The 15,281-nt window shown below is 40.9% G+C and overlaps 1 protein-coding gene across 5 annotated transcripts in view; it reads right to left on the bottom strand.

Annotated features, from left to right (window-relative positions):
- LOC135163998 (complexin) overlaps nucleotides 1-15,281 on the bottom strand; it is a 149,187-nt gene that overhangs the window by 92,708 nt on the left and 41,198 nt on the right. The window contains exons 1-2 of one of the 5 annotated variants that reach the window (XM_064123938.1): nucleotides 15,069-15,211; nucleotides 11,673-11,747 (exon numbers count right to left, since the gene is read on the bottom strand). The gene's annotated coding sequence lies outside the window, so the exon portion shown is untranslated. Of the gene's footprint in view, nucleotides 1-9,749; nucleotides 10,071-11,672; nucleotides 11,748-15,068; nucleotides 15,212-15,281 lie in introns of those variants that run through there. The other 4 variants (XM_064123939.1, XM_064123936.1, XM_064123935.1 and 1 more) reach the window with 4 other exon arrangements.

The following is a 15,281-nucleotide window of genomic DNA, read 5'->3' as shown; positions in this document are numbered from 1 at the left end:
AGTTGGAAATACATTTCTGCATTTTATTCCAAAATGTATTCATACAAAGCATCACAACATGCGATTCTACCAGTCTATTCGACTATATTCCATCGCGTTTTGCATGATATGTGAAATCATCAGACCTATAAAACGTGAACAGTTCATGGATATTTTAGTAGCAATTTTCAGAAGCGATAGAAAATTCCATTTAATTGGAAAAACCCGAAAATTGCGAGTTGTTACACAAACAGGAAGAGAAGTTCCTCATTTACTTGAATTTTCAATGGAATATAAATATTTATAATGCAGCTGTGCTGACCTTCCAATAAATTAAAGAATAAAAAATCTAATTAGCAGAATTTGTAGAGAATTATATAAGAGATAGAGAATTTATATAAAAAAATTCAATAGAAGAGAAAAACATGGCTGTCAGCGGTTTATTTTAATGGAGGAATGGTAAACAAGTCATGCACACCGACACAGCAAAACTAAACTCAAGTTCATAAAAACTTTGAAAGACATTTCCGTACTTTATTAAAAAATGCATTCATGGACCACCACACCGCAAAGTTTCAGTGTTCTTACAAAATATATTCACGCACATCTAGTTCGTCGTGATAAAGAAAATTATCAAAACTGTTAAACAACAAATGAACAAGGAATTTGAAACTCGAAAGTTGTGTCCCCTTGAGATTGACGAGACTCCTGTTAACTCGCGTGTACCCCGACATTTTCCTATCACTCTTGGTGCGATATAGCAGGAGAAACGTTGAGAGAAAAAAAAAACGAGACTTCAGACCCTCATTTATATGCTCGTTGAATGCACGAATTCTCAGTTGTATATGTTACTATAATCCCTGACATACGTCACTCAGAGGGATTGTAGGGAACTGGTCCCTTTCCACATTTGTGTGTGTGTGTGTGTGGATCAGAGGAAAATTTTCGTGGACGCACGAGTGAAGAGGAAGGGATTCAGAGGGGGAAGAGGGTGGCTTTTGTATTAAATCCACGAGCCGTTAAGATAAGGATGAAATCCGTCAGGACGACGGTTAAGAACCCGGTTGGTGATACTCTTACGAGAAAACTTTTCCCTGCACTTGTCCTTCAACCCGCTAAGAGAAGAAAAGGAGCGATAAGAATGAGGGGACAGGGAAAAAGTCATTTTCGTATGCCCTGAGCTGAATACACCGACAAAAATATTCAATAAAAATTACATATCTTTTCCAAAATAAAATGTGACTAAGAAAAATTTTACAGAATTTTTTGGGAGCGTTCCGTCATTTCCAACCGAATTTTTCATGAAAAATTACGATTTCCGGCACTTGAATTTTCTTAGCCCCTTTAGTAATCAGTAAATGACCTTGAGGTCCCGATTTTCTTCGAAATATTTCACCAGGTAAAATCAAAAGTGCCAATCAATGGAAAATTTCCAATAGTGCACTGTGATACCTACCATAGTAGCCTCTCAATGGCCCTCTCCCTTCGTCAGCTTAATAAAGTGACGTCCAACACTAGTTTCTGTCTCGAGAACCCTACAACTTGGACTCTAGTTGTGATCGAATTAGCGTCCAAGCCACGAGGTATCATGGTAATTGCTAGAAGTTACTGTATCTCTCTCTCTCCCTCTCTCTCTCTCTCTCACTTCATCTTTTGCCTACACCACCCCTGAGGCGTTGGAGTAACTCACCTGAGCACCTCAGTCTCTCGTGTACTTTATGCACCGAACAGGGGTAACAGGGAACAAGAAAACTAGAGATCCCAGAGGCGAGTTTGCCAATTGAACGTGATTGTAAATCGGTTAAGTAAACACGAGGACTTTGAATGATTACAACATGCTGAGAAGCCTCAATTTTACACTGATAAATTCACTTATCATGGTACCATCAAATATCAAACTTCCATTCAATCAAAAATATCGACATATGAAAACAGGTCAGTTGATTCTCATGGACATTTGTATTGGCCCAACTGTGAAGGTTACTAGAGCGAATTTTAATAGCCAAAAGCCGATGTACCATTTACCTATATTTACCATTGATGTTCGATTCTATATAACACTGAAGTGGTGAGGAAAACTTGAGAATGTACTTCCAACCCAAGCTTTCTCAGTAAATATATCTATCCCCCTGAATGTCAACCATCTGAAGAGATGTCCCTCTTCCACTCATCCCATGATGGGAATTCTCGTCTCTCAACTATCAAAATCACACTGCCAATTTATTGGTGAATTGAATTTGTTTCAAACTCAATAGTTTGAGATGAGATATTCCATGGGAATGGGGCTAGCGTGGAAGGGATGAAAATATGGAGGGAGCATCAGGGCTGAGAAAGATGGTGAAGAAGTAGCGATGGAAGACCAACGGTATATTTCCCGTGAGGCACGTCGAGACAGTGGATTAACGTGGGATTTTATTCTTCTGGACAAGAGAGGAGAATAACTTCCCCTCATCCCCACCTGTGAATAGTGCAAAGCTGGTGAAGAGGACCAACGGTACATGACCCTGTGTACATAGCTGTATGTAAAAGAAAGGCGAAGTGAGCAATAGAGTCCAAGGTAAACAGTAATATGGACGTTGGCTTATGCCAGGAGAATGCCGAGGAGCGTTAAGGCATACATTCTGTGATTCAGCAATGCGAATAGGTAAAAACACATTGTAAATGAAAATAGACTCTTTTTTTTGTCGATGGATTTACGTTGACTGCCCTTATATTTTCGTGGTGAGTAGAATTTCCAGTGGTGATGATGATGATGAAAAAAATCAAGTCTATGGAGACGAGACAAACAGTGAGATAACATTATTTGTCGTGGAGGAAAAGTTTCTCGTGTATTGTCGTGTTAATTAAATGGATAAGCCAGGCATTCCTACGTGGCCACTCTTTACTATCCTCTCTTGTTGACTGCTCGTCCCTTTTACTTGAATCGTGTGTCATTCCCGTAACAGTTGGCCATGAGAAAGAGAGTTGTTTTCACAAAAGACGACGGAAATGTTTGACACGTCAAGGGGGTAAAGTCTGACGGACGGACGTGGATAACGAAGTTGTATTACTCACGTAAAATGCTTACTCGGTATGGGATGGTACATTTTCTACAGACACAAACTCACTACACAAAAGCTGTCAAACATGAACAGATTTCTAGAGGGGTTTGTCTGTTTTCAATGAAATTCCATGGTCTAATCGAGTTGATGCATTATTTCGGTTAGTTCATTCATTGGATTTTCATGGAAATTATTCGACTGAGTGAAACACTCTTTGAGCATTGGGGTTTGGAAATGTTGAATACGTTGGCAACAATATTAAGCCGAAATGAATGACACTTTTCGTGAAATTGCAAGTAACAGAATTGACTGAAACTCATTAAAAATCTGAATGACAGAAAATTCGATAAATGAGACTGGATAAGGTAAAATTCACATAAGACCTTTGGTCCTGCTGTCTACAAATTTTGAATTCGATGACATTTGCAATAAAATTAAACCTGAGATACGCAGTAAAGATAATCCTGTCCACTGAAAATCCCAACTCGATGGAAAATTCCCAAATTCCCTTGAACTTTTAATCAAACATTGATTGAGTCTTCAATTACACTGAATTTTCAACTAACGTCTGGATATTCCAGTTTCACCAATACCAAAATCCATCGGTAATAACGTAATGTAACGATCGCAAAAGTACATAGTAATTCTATTCCCCCGTCCGACTTGTACCCCAAAGTTTCTGGCCCCTGGAAATTCCGGAATTTATAGTGAACCACAGCTCGATTAATGGCCGAGGGCAGTCACCAACTGTAAATTCAACGCTCTTTGCTCATTCCACTGGTATACGTAGCCACGACCTAGATCAACGGATTTATTCTACACTAATCGGAGAGGCCACGATATCCGAAATTAAATCACACAGCCACCACTTGATTCTCTCCGCTACACTAGTCAATCGGTGCTTTGATTTTTTTCCATCAGTTGAATTCAAAATGGAGGGGAAAAAATCGCCGCAGAATAGGAGGAGGAGAGATAAAAAAAAAAATGGTAGAGACAACTGCACAGCGATCCGAGCGGTGGATTTGCGGCTGGAAAATTAAACCTCGACCTGCCTCAACGTTTTATTCAACGACCGCATCACCTCGCCCGGGACTCAACGGTTAGGAAAATATTCCAATAGAAATTTTCAACTTTACCAATCCCCTCCCCCTTCATCCCACGCCCCTCCCTTACAATGTGAACTGCACGAGAACAAACTCCCGAGTTCTAAATAATTTCCATCACCAGTGCACTGGTGAAAAAAAAAGAAAAAAACATAAAGTGAGGAGGAAAAAACTTCCCCCACAAGTCAGGCTTTTTGTACTCGTGTACACAACTCCGTGTGCATGAGATAGGTTACAGCTATGACAAACAAAATTCTAGAGATAACGTGATTCACCAGAACAAGACGAGACAAACTCATTTCGTGAAGATGAAGAGATTATGGTTCACCAGAGGTCGCAAAATAATTTTTTAGTTACGCGAATGGGACTGGGAGAAATAAGTTACTGGGTCACCGGGTCTCTGGACAAGTGATACTTGCGGTTTGCATCTCTAATTTGTGCATAATTAGCAATATCTCGAAAACCCAAAGTAGTAAATTACTTATTTAATCGCCAGTAGTTGAGAATATTGCATGCAAATGGCTGGCCGTAAAATGAAATAAACCCGAACTTTAATCTAGATTAACTAAACTTCCTACATTGCGAGGGATTAAAACAAAAAATGTTATTTGTTCGAATGGGAATGAATTTACAAAGTTCAATTCTAAAAGCGAGAACTATTTCAGATGAATTATTCCATCATCAGTCAGTGAAATTGAACCGAGAAAATTTTTGTTAAATCGATTATTTGGGGTTAATTTAACGTCAATTGCAACTGACTAGTCTTAATAAATTAAGTGCTTGAGTGACCTGGAGGATTTTCTTCTGTCTGCGCTTAAAAAATGTGAGAATCTGTGAAACTCGATTCTGACGAATAAAAAAATCCCGGAAACGTGGAATGTGAATGAGATGACAATAAAAATTTGTTCAAGTATGAGCGGAAATAATACGAATACCGATCTGGAGAAGGTTGTCGCATCATCCACGGTATTTTTATTTCCTCCAACCTCTCCTTTCCTTATTCAGTTAAAAAGGCGAATCCACTTGGATGAAAGCATGAAAAGGCACTCTGTGGGAAAAACGACTTTTACGATGTCAATATAATTCCCAATGCGGCCATCTTTATTTCACCACATCTTCAATCCCCGTATACCTCACGTCTCCAAACTCTTGAACGATCTTGAAGTTCAGCGGAAGCTTGTCGTTCGGTTAATTAAAAGTTTTCGCATCCGTACCGGGGATTGGGACACGGTCTAAAGGCTCCGGAAAGTAGTCAGTACCGGGATGTGGCCAGCCTCAGTCTGATCCAACGAGCCAAACGGCACGAACACAAGGTGAATGAGCCCGTAGTGACATTTCTGAGCTTCTTCACTAGCTTTTCAACACGAACTTCATGGGCGTCTTACCTCCCAACGCATCATCTCTTCTTTTCATCACATATTCTTGCGCAGAACTTTGATATTACCTTTTGTGAAAATTTTCATTTGGGTAGCTCTCCCAGGGATCTTCCCTTCTCCTATTAGTCGATGGTAGACACATTGTTGAAATCTTTTGGTGGAAATTTCTCCCACATTTCGCGGGAATTTTAATCACGTGAGAGTTCTTCAGGGTTCCAAGACATTTTATAAATACGAGAGAATTGAACATTACATACTATTCAATTTCCAATCGAAGCAATTTCCAAATGGAATGGAAACAATTTCTAGCATAATTTTCCGAGAGAGTCGCCCCTCAACAAAATCCCTCCGTTAAGAATAACTAATCCCTTCCCTCAACGCAGGTAATTCTTATCCATAACCTTCCCCTTCCCCCGTGTATTTTTATCCAACCCAAATCGATTTCCATCCACCAGTCAAAAGACTACAACTGGCATGTCCATGAAATTTCAATTTCCTTCCACCAGTTATGTTAGTCATTAAAACAACGAAGTAGATAATTGAGCTCTTCCCCCACTCCAATAAAAAATAAGGGAATAGCAGCACCGGCATTGCCTCTCCCATCACGAAGAAGCTTTATTAGCCGGTGATAAGGCCAGTGGACTTTTCGTCTCAGGGGAAGATTCCCTCTCCTCATATCTTCCTATTTACTGCGGTAATTGACCCAATGCCCGCCTTCCAAGGAGACATGTAAAAAATTTTCCCATCGATTTGACGTCGCCATTTCCCATTCAATTTCTACCAAAAAAAAAAAAAAAAAAAAACACGTGGCAACTCAATCCCGGATCCCAGATCCCTGATAGCCGGGTTAACATACTCTACGGTCGCAGGGGATGAAGTGAGCTTATCCTGTACAATATTTTGATACAACGTCGTCCTGTGACAACCACTGGAGGGTAAAGGGGTAGACATTACCCAGTGAACGTTTACTAGCGAACGTCTCCTCAGCTCATACACATGCATTCAATATATGCTATCTCTGCTGTCTTCACACCTTGAGAGAGAAGGCAACGGCCAAGCCGCTAGTTCAGCTACATTATGCAACGACTCTACCCTAATATGCATACAGGGGCCTGTGTGAATGTATCTTCGGCCAAAGGTAAAGAGAAGGTGCAGGGAAATTCAGACAATACAACGTACAAGGAAGTGGTAGAGCAAAGAGTGTGAGGTTATGTTCACGTGGTGGACAAACTCTCATTGCACCCTCATCCAACCACATACCAACACACACACCTATTCTCACATTCCCATACACATTCACAGTGAATCGGAGTAGACTGTGGTTTTCATTCTCCTTCTTGTTTCTTTATTCTCATTTTTCAGGGTAGCTACAAGCCAAGGGCTCTTCAATACCTGACCAACGCTGTGGGTAACGAGAAAACTTTCGATTCGAAGAAACGACGAAGCCGGAAATTGAACAAAGGCAGAGGCCAGGAGAAACAAGTAAGACGAATTTTGGTCGTTACACTTCAGTGAATTGAATGAAATAAAACATAACGGCCTCTGTTCTTTTAAGAAAATTGAGGGGGCGGAAATGTGTGTTTATCATGGAAACTACTCTGCTATTCCCTGGACACTTTGCTGATGATTTATTGTTCAAGTTTCGGGGGGGGGGGGGAGGGGGAAAGAACGTCGGTTGGATTTTTAGATTCCGTGGATTACGAATGGGGAATCAGTGATAGAAACATGTACTGTGAGGACAGAAATTTTTTTGGAAATTTTGGCTTGCGATGAATGAACCATTAGCGGATCGCAGGAGAAAGGGAGGTGGTTTATCATGTTCCGAGAATATTGCATATAAAGCAATCAATCAAATTAACTCGTCGCGTAACACCACCCGCCAAATCAACGGACATTAAACATCCACAAATAGATTCCTTTTCAAAAGCTAATAATGAGTGATTCTGAAATAGATACAGCGATAAGGTCAGCCTGTTCGCTACCTCTCGTTTAAAATGAATAATCAGGGGGGAGAAAAAAAATAGATTGTATGGTGCCATTACACCTCACTCCCCCTCCTCCACCCCCAGCGCAAGATATTTTGTTTTTTTTTTTATATGAAAGAAGGGAGGAAATGGACGCCGAAAATATAGACACATATATTCATATCCCGAGGATATACTCTGTTTGCGCCTCTATCTACGAGGATGGCCGTGCAGTCGGATTACGTCGGATGAACGTCGGGCTTTGCCTCTACCCTCCCCCCATATCTCTTCCCTTTTCTACACCCGAGTGCGACAAACTTACTCGAACTAAACTTTCTGTTCAGCTTCGACTTCTTACATTTTTCCAGTATTTTTTATTCCATTTTCGTTCACTCTCGCCCCCCCCCTCCCCCCCAGCCGATTTTTCTTTTATTCTCTGTCCAATGTCCCGAGCAGTCTCGAAAACTTTGCGGCATAAGGTGGTGGAGGGATGAATGACGTGAGGTGGGGTAAAGGAAACTAGACTGACGACAACTGGAGGTCGCTCTTAATTTCAAAACTATCACCGTCCATCGTGAGAGCGCCATCTCTTCAACTTTCAACCAATATCTATCTATCTTTCTTGTTTTCTCCTGTTCGTGCCACTTAGGATGAGGTTCTATACGCGATCTTCTACGAGCTAGGAAGTTAGTTAACCAGGTACCAACCCATCCTCCCCCTCCCCCCCTTTTCCTCGTCCGTCAATTCGATCAAAAAGCTATCAGGCTTTTCTTGATGAATGGCCGAGGGTTATACGACGGGAATTGGTGGGTCGACAGACACTGTGAGACAGTGAAAATTACCTCAACAAGGTCGACGCTACGGGGGGTGAGGGTAAAATGGTAGTGGGGAGTAGAAATCAAGTAGTAGTAGTAGATAAGAGTCAGCCAGCCAGTGAATTGTACCAATGCCAAGACAACTTGGTATTAGGATTGATCGATCGAATTCAGTTTATGAGTTTCCTAATACATATCGCGTACTTTTATCGCCAGCTTTCTCTCAACATTTCTCTCCCTCCCCTCCTCCCCCCAAGTTTTCATCTTCCATTTCTTTTGACACCTTTTTAACGTTGTTTACGGGAATTACGGAAAAAGTCTGTCAGTTTCTTGAACAAAGTTCGATTGACAAACGAGAATAGTTTCCTAACATTGGATGAAATATCGGAATTCTCGCCTGTGGATATGAAATTTTCAAGCGATAGATGTATCTTGAAAAGTCAGACTTATCATTCCCCTACCCTTCAATCCATATCGACAAAAACGATGAGAATTATTTATCAATACTTTGAAATGTGAATTCGAAATAGACAGGGGGTGAATCAACGGAGGGTGTCACATACCAGAAGGTTGACTGGTTAATTGCACGAGTGTCGTGTGACATTTATTCCATACAGTTGTATGTGTCTATGTATGAGGAGTTAAAAAGACAAGAGCCGACACACCGCCAGTGAAAATCGACTCCACTACAGTGGCTGGAGACACAGTAATAACTAACATTCTCTCATCTCCATCCCCTTTCTCAGTATTCTACCCCCAGAACTGTTGGAACTGATTACATATTCGCGAAGCTGTCTCAGTAAATATCATCAAAATGTGTAAATCACGATAGCATTGTGGCTGACTATTCTGATTGTCCGATGTATTTCACTTGAATTGAAGAACGTTTGAGATTGTTAAAAATCCGGATTTTTACTTCGAAAAAAAAAAAGCTCCTCTACCAACTGTACTGCGGAAACCCAGCGCCAGTGTATACCAACCTAACCTGCCACCAGAATACTCGATGCCCTCACGGAAAACAACCCCTTCAGCATCCCCTCCACAGTTCACGGTGTCACGTCGACAACGCAACGCCGGATGCCGCGTGTATCGCATGGCGCCTCGAAAGACAAGTAAACAGACGTAAAATAAGACTTATCATTGAAATACAGACGATTAATTGATAATGCTCGGATAACCTCGTGATGCAGAAATGAGTTTGAAAAAAGCTGCGATACGTCGGAACTACGAGCGAACCGAGTAGCCGTATTTCCGCCGAAGATCGATGGGCCTGCGGAGTCTCGAGTACATTTATACATTTTCATACTGGTGATGTACGAATTTCTCCCCACACGGCCCCCTCCCTCTCTCTCCCACCCTACCCCTCTATCCCACCCCATCTCCATTAGCATTGATAAATCCAAGTGGAAATAATAATGGAATATCATCAATAATGATGAGAGAGTGGAGGAAATATTCGATAAAAGCTCACCTGATACTCCCGTGCCCGGTCGTCTGCCTTTCACCTCACGCCTTTCCCTCTCGTCCGCAGTCTCTTCTTCCCTCCACCCGTTTCTCTTTCTCTCTTTATGGTTAAACGTGTAAACTAGCCGTTGTCGTTGAGTAACTCTATTTACCCTCCTCAATTAACTCCCTATGTTCAATGAATGAAAAAAGTAACTAAAGAAAAATATTTATTTATCTAAGGGATTAGAGTTTTTTAGTTTTTTTTTTATTATTATTATTTTTGAGGAGAGTAGATTCAAGTCTCGTGGCAAACGGTTGTGGACTGAGTGAACCCGAGTTCAGACTGACGATAGTACAGTGTATTTTCGACGTAGTGGTGAGCTACAGTGGCGCCATCATCCCCCCGCCGACGATATCGTAACGGGGAATATGTGTGTGTATGCGCAACGCGACCGTCTCGTCGCTGTATCATCGATCCGAGCATGAGGGTTTGGGGTCGAGCGCTACGGTTGGGGGGTTGGCAACGGGACACAAACCGCCGGGAGGTTGAGGGGGGGGAGGGAAAGATTTTCATGAGTGAGATAGACTCAATGGTTTGATAGTCTTGATGTAACATGCGCAATAAGGACAAACTCAGGTCTGATCACGTTGAAGAGGGCGGGGCATAACCAACCCTCCCCTTTCATCCCCCCAACTCACCCAGTGGTGCCCTTCGTCGAGCGTAGCGTTGAGCTTTTTCCCTCTTTTCCCTATCGCACTAGACCGACCGTTACGCAGCCTCCGATGGTAGACTAACAAAAGTCACCAACGAAAGAGGGCGATACAGTATTCCAGCTGTTGGCCGGCTGATTTTCTTCCAGGAAATAAATTCCTTCGCGCTTTTTATTTCACGGTTCATATCCATGTTACATGATACCGAGAGAGAGAAAGAGAGAGAGGAAGTGACGTCGCGGAGACTGAAGATGTTACAGGGAATGCTTTGGATATCACGTGGAATCGGAAAGAGAGAAAAATTCGTGAACTTTGTCAAGGGTGGTCTAATTTATTTGACACGGCGCACGTGGTAGACAGTGGAACAGGGACAGGCCGATGGAAATCGGATTTGTGTCAGCTGGCAGCGATCGTATCACCCGAAGGGATGAAAAACCCCTCTCCCGAGGAATTCTTTTCGAGTTCCTCATTCAGGACTTTGAAAAAATGAGCGTGTGTCATGGACACACTTGACTCATCCCCCTCCCCCCTTCATGAATCATAGCCGATTGTGCACTTGCTCGTGGGAGGATCTTTCAACTATCAAAAACAGAAGTACTGGCTTTTAAAATGAAAAGCTCCAAGAGGAAGTGGGTGAATCAGGTGTCCCACACACTGGGAAATTGTGTAATTTCCGTGAGTGCGAGACTTCAACTGAGAATCAATTATGACCACATTTTTTTTTTCTCTCTCAAGTCCATCAGAGCGAATTTTGTCGGATCACCATATTTTCTGCAGTTGACGAGGGTGGGCATATGCGGGTGGCTAGGGCCTTGTGAGCTTTGGGCTCTGAGCGGAAGCATACCCACGGATCACGTCGTTGGTACACTCTGACGACGGATTACAGGGAGGTGAGCGAGTGGGAATGAGAGGAAAGCGAAGGGAAAAGCACCAAGGCGAAGTGGAGATTCGTGTTAGCAGGCTTGAGGCACTATTCCATCCAGGGCGCTCAGGTATTACCACGACCGTGATAAGCATGCCAAGAAGATGGACCACAATTGCCTGGATAAAGCTGATGAAAAAAAACTTTCGATATTTTACCCCAAAATCAAATGACATCAGGGACAAGAGCTTCTAACGCGGAAATTTCTCATCGACTGTGTAGTTTGTTCAGTACCACGACACTAGCACCTAAATGTTGGCGTCTCCAAATTTCCAGAACGAATTTTTAATCACTCAATTAAGATCATTGACATACCTTATTGAAGTAGTCCATCCTCGTCGTTGGTTGGTCGATATTGTTGAATCTCGTTCAGTCAGGAACCACTAACTGCTGAAATCAGATAAGAAATAATTTATTAATGCATTGTTGATCGTGAATAAATTTTTTTTAGAGACACCGAATACAACAAAAAGCCCTGTCACTTAAAATTTCAAATAATTTTGTAAAATTGGAGCAAACTAATGGTATTGCCATTTTGGGTGGATGATTTATATTAGAGAATAACTGAGATTGCCGACGATAGACAATTTCATTGAATTCAACCGATCAACCCCGTTGCCGTGACAATTAATTAGGCCAGATAATCAGGATCTGATTGGCTCCTTCCTCCCTCATCGCCTTACTTTATTGCACAAGGCGCAGATATAATAGCTCCTGTACTTGATATCAATTAAGTTGTAGAGACAGCCACTTTGACGCCATTATAGCATCACTTATCGGCAATTCAATTGCATCGAAATCAATTGCTCTTCCTACCAACTTCGAAAATAAGTGTGATACTGACTATTTTTGTTGAATTTCCAATTTTCCTTCTAATATTTACTTGACTTTTTGCAATGAACAAGTGAGTGAAAATATTTTAAATTTTTGAGGAGAAATACAATTCAAAGCTCAGCTGAATTTATCACGTGTACGAATTCATTCACGTGGAAGAATAAGGAAAATAAAATGTAATAGAAAAGCGAGACAACTAGGAGAGAAGAGCTGGAGAAAACGTCGTTTGGCAAAACCAAAAATCACATCTCCAGTGAAGAGACTTTTATCGTGTTTTCCATTCTTCTTCCCACCGAGAAACATTCGCTACTGGCCGAGAGAAATCAAAGAGTTGTACCCCACACTGCGTTTGCAAATACGTGATCTGAATTTTCAACTAGTATTGCAACGCTGACAAGACGAAGCGAAAAAGGGATTGTCCCTGAGTAGGTTAAGCAATAACTCCAATGATCAATGTCAAAACTACTCTCTGGACCGTGTCTTTTGCTGACTCGAGGCCAAAGAAGATGAAGTTTGTGGAGTGGTATTTCGTAGTTCGTGCGTGAGGACTGGAGAAAGTGTGCGAGTCAAATTTCCCCAAGCACTCTGAGCTTTTTCCACCTCCAATATCGTTATTTTCTTTTTTTTTATTCTGTTGCTTTTCGGCAACCACAAACACATCAATCTCTCCCCCGTGACCCTGAGGTGAACTCCTTCCGGGTGGTCCCGTATAATCCCGAGATAAACCCGGTAAATCAGGAGGTGACAGGTCGAGAAATGATTCGTGCTGATGATAATGAACGAATCTATCCTACACCGCTAGGAGACAAATTAAATTTCGAGAATAGTTGAGTACATTCAATATTTTGAAAATTCTGTCCAATTTGTTTTTGTTTTGGAAATGGAGGCATATTCTAAGGGTTCGAGTCCAAGTGATGGAAGAGATTCATCATCGGAAAACGAGCTCATAGCCTGTGGAGATAGTTATAAACTAACTAGAGGGGAGTGCGAAGAAAAGTGTCGTTAAAAGACAATTTAGTTGAAAAATAAAAAAAAATCTACAATCACAGCTTTTATTTTTCAATTAATTCCCATTTCGACTAAATATTATCTATAATTTTCCATGAATTGAATATTCCACCGCAGAGACAGAAATAAATATATTTTATTATATCTACGAGAGAATTGAAAGGACCAGAGGATGAAAACTAAATTGAAAAGTGAAAAATGCCGAAATTGTGAAAGGATTGGTATTGGAGGTTGACCCCTATCAACGAAAGTATCTTGGGTTCAACAAAGTCACCTCGTCTGAATACAAATATTATTGATGGCCGTGGAGGCCTTGCGTGTATTTTTTTTTTCTCTCCTTTATCCACATCACCTCTACCACTGGACTTTCACTGTCGAGAGTAAGAGTGCAGTGTTTTTGCTCGTGATACAAACCGGGGTCAGGGAACTTCCACGTAATACGACATACACGTGTAAAGCAATAAGTTCATAGCTGAATAAATGAATTGCCATTCATGTAGACCACTCCATGTTTCATCGGTATTCAATACAGCGGGATTATCTCTCCACGATAATATTAAATACGCAAATACTATTCTCATTACATAAACATGGAAAAAGTTGTGATTGCATCGGTGAGAGATATATATATTTTATATTTTTTGCTGTTTGCTGATAAAATTTTCATTTAATTTTTCCTTTCAACGGAAAGTAATCAATGACTGATAGGTAAATGTATTTACGAAGGGTGTGTTGATGCAAAGTTCCAGGGTATTATTGATCTGTCATCGAGACGGTTGTCCTTTCAGTTAACAATGAATATTGAACAAGAGAAATCAATGACAGGTAGCCACCCATTGTGCCAACACGATCATTCCATTTTATATTATGATGATGTAATTGATGGATTAATTCTTATCGCCCCAGCATCACAACAACAACGAATACAAAATAATAATAAAATATCTCATCACTCAATACCACCAAATGTCTCAATTCATTGGAGTACTTTCTAAATTATTTCAAAATCATCGCCACTACGAAATATTTTTGATGCCTCATGACAAGGAAACATGCATTCCCTGAGATGAGTAATTGTTTTTTCATAATCTTGGGAATTTGAAAATTTAATGAAGACTTACGAAAAAAATGAGACATAATAGAACGTGACGCTGTGGCACGGCAAATTGTTATCTTTATATTCTGGCGCTATTCCGTAATTTGCGGCAGATCATTAGGCTCATTGTTGTAATTATCGTCGCGTTACAATCCTATTCAGCTCTCGTCACGCCGGGTTAGCATTTTATTTTTATTCTTATTCGTGACTATCTCCAACTTGAAATGCAGCAATATGCGAGCATTTCTCACTAATTTATCCAGCAACAATTTCCATTTCATCCCGGGGAGATTCACCACAGCAGGAAGACATTCGTTTTTATTGCCCCTTTCGCATTTGAATAATCCATTTTTATGCAAAACATACAGCAATTTCCATTCATTTTTTGAATTCATTTTCCACTTTAACTAATTGTCCTTCATTTATTTTATTGCTAAATATTTGATGTCACCTCTGGTCGCATTTTCATTTATTAATACGACGAAATGGATCCACGTGAAGAAAAAAAAATACTTAAATCAAGGACATTTCATACTTGATTCTCAGTACGTGGGATTTTCAATGGTAAAATCGATGAGAAATCGATTCCCCCACCAGTGTGCAAGGCCCTATGAATCGATCAAATTTCCCTAAAATGTTTACCCTTATACGTGCCCTTAACTTCTCATAAACGACGCAAAAAGTTCGTAAAACATATCGCTACAAAAGCCGTGGAGGATTCACAGTCGGCTTGTGATATTTAGTGATGTTGAATCATTGTCGATTGACTTTACCTTTGGCATGTCTAAAACAACTGGACTCCTTCAATTACTGATTGTTCCCGTGCTCACTATAACACATATATCACTAAACTCACTAATTAATCACAAAAACTAGAGTAACACTGTTAACGCCGAAACAACAGCCAGAACGTACGGCGTCATTCCGGCGTCATTCCGCGTTGGGACTCGCCATATTTCCACGTCATCATGGCGTCCAGCAGTGAT

The sequence above is a fragment of the Diachasmimorpha longicaudata genome, chromosome 6, assembly GCF_034640455.1.
Source record: "Diachasmimorpha longicaudata isolate KC_UGA_2023 chromosome 6, iyDiaLong2, whole genome shotgun sequence".
In the NCBI taxonomy this organism is placed as follows: domain Eukaryota; kingdom Metazoa; phylum Arthropoda; class Insecta; order Hymenoptera; family Braconidae; genus Diachasmimorpha; species Diachasmimorpha longicaudata.
The sequence above is the reverse complement of the archived record's forward strand: the minus strand, read 5'-3'. Positions and strand labels throughout refer to the sequence as shown.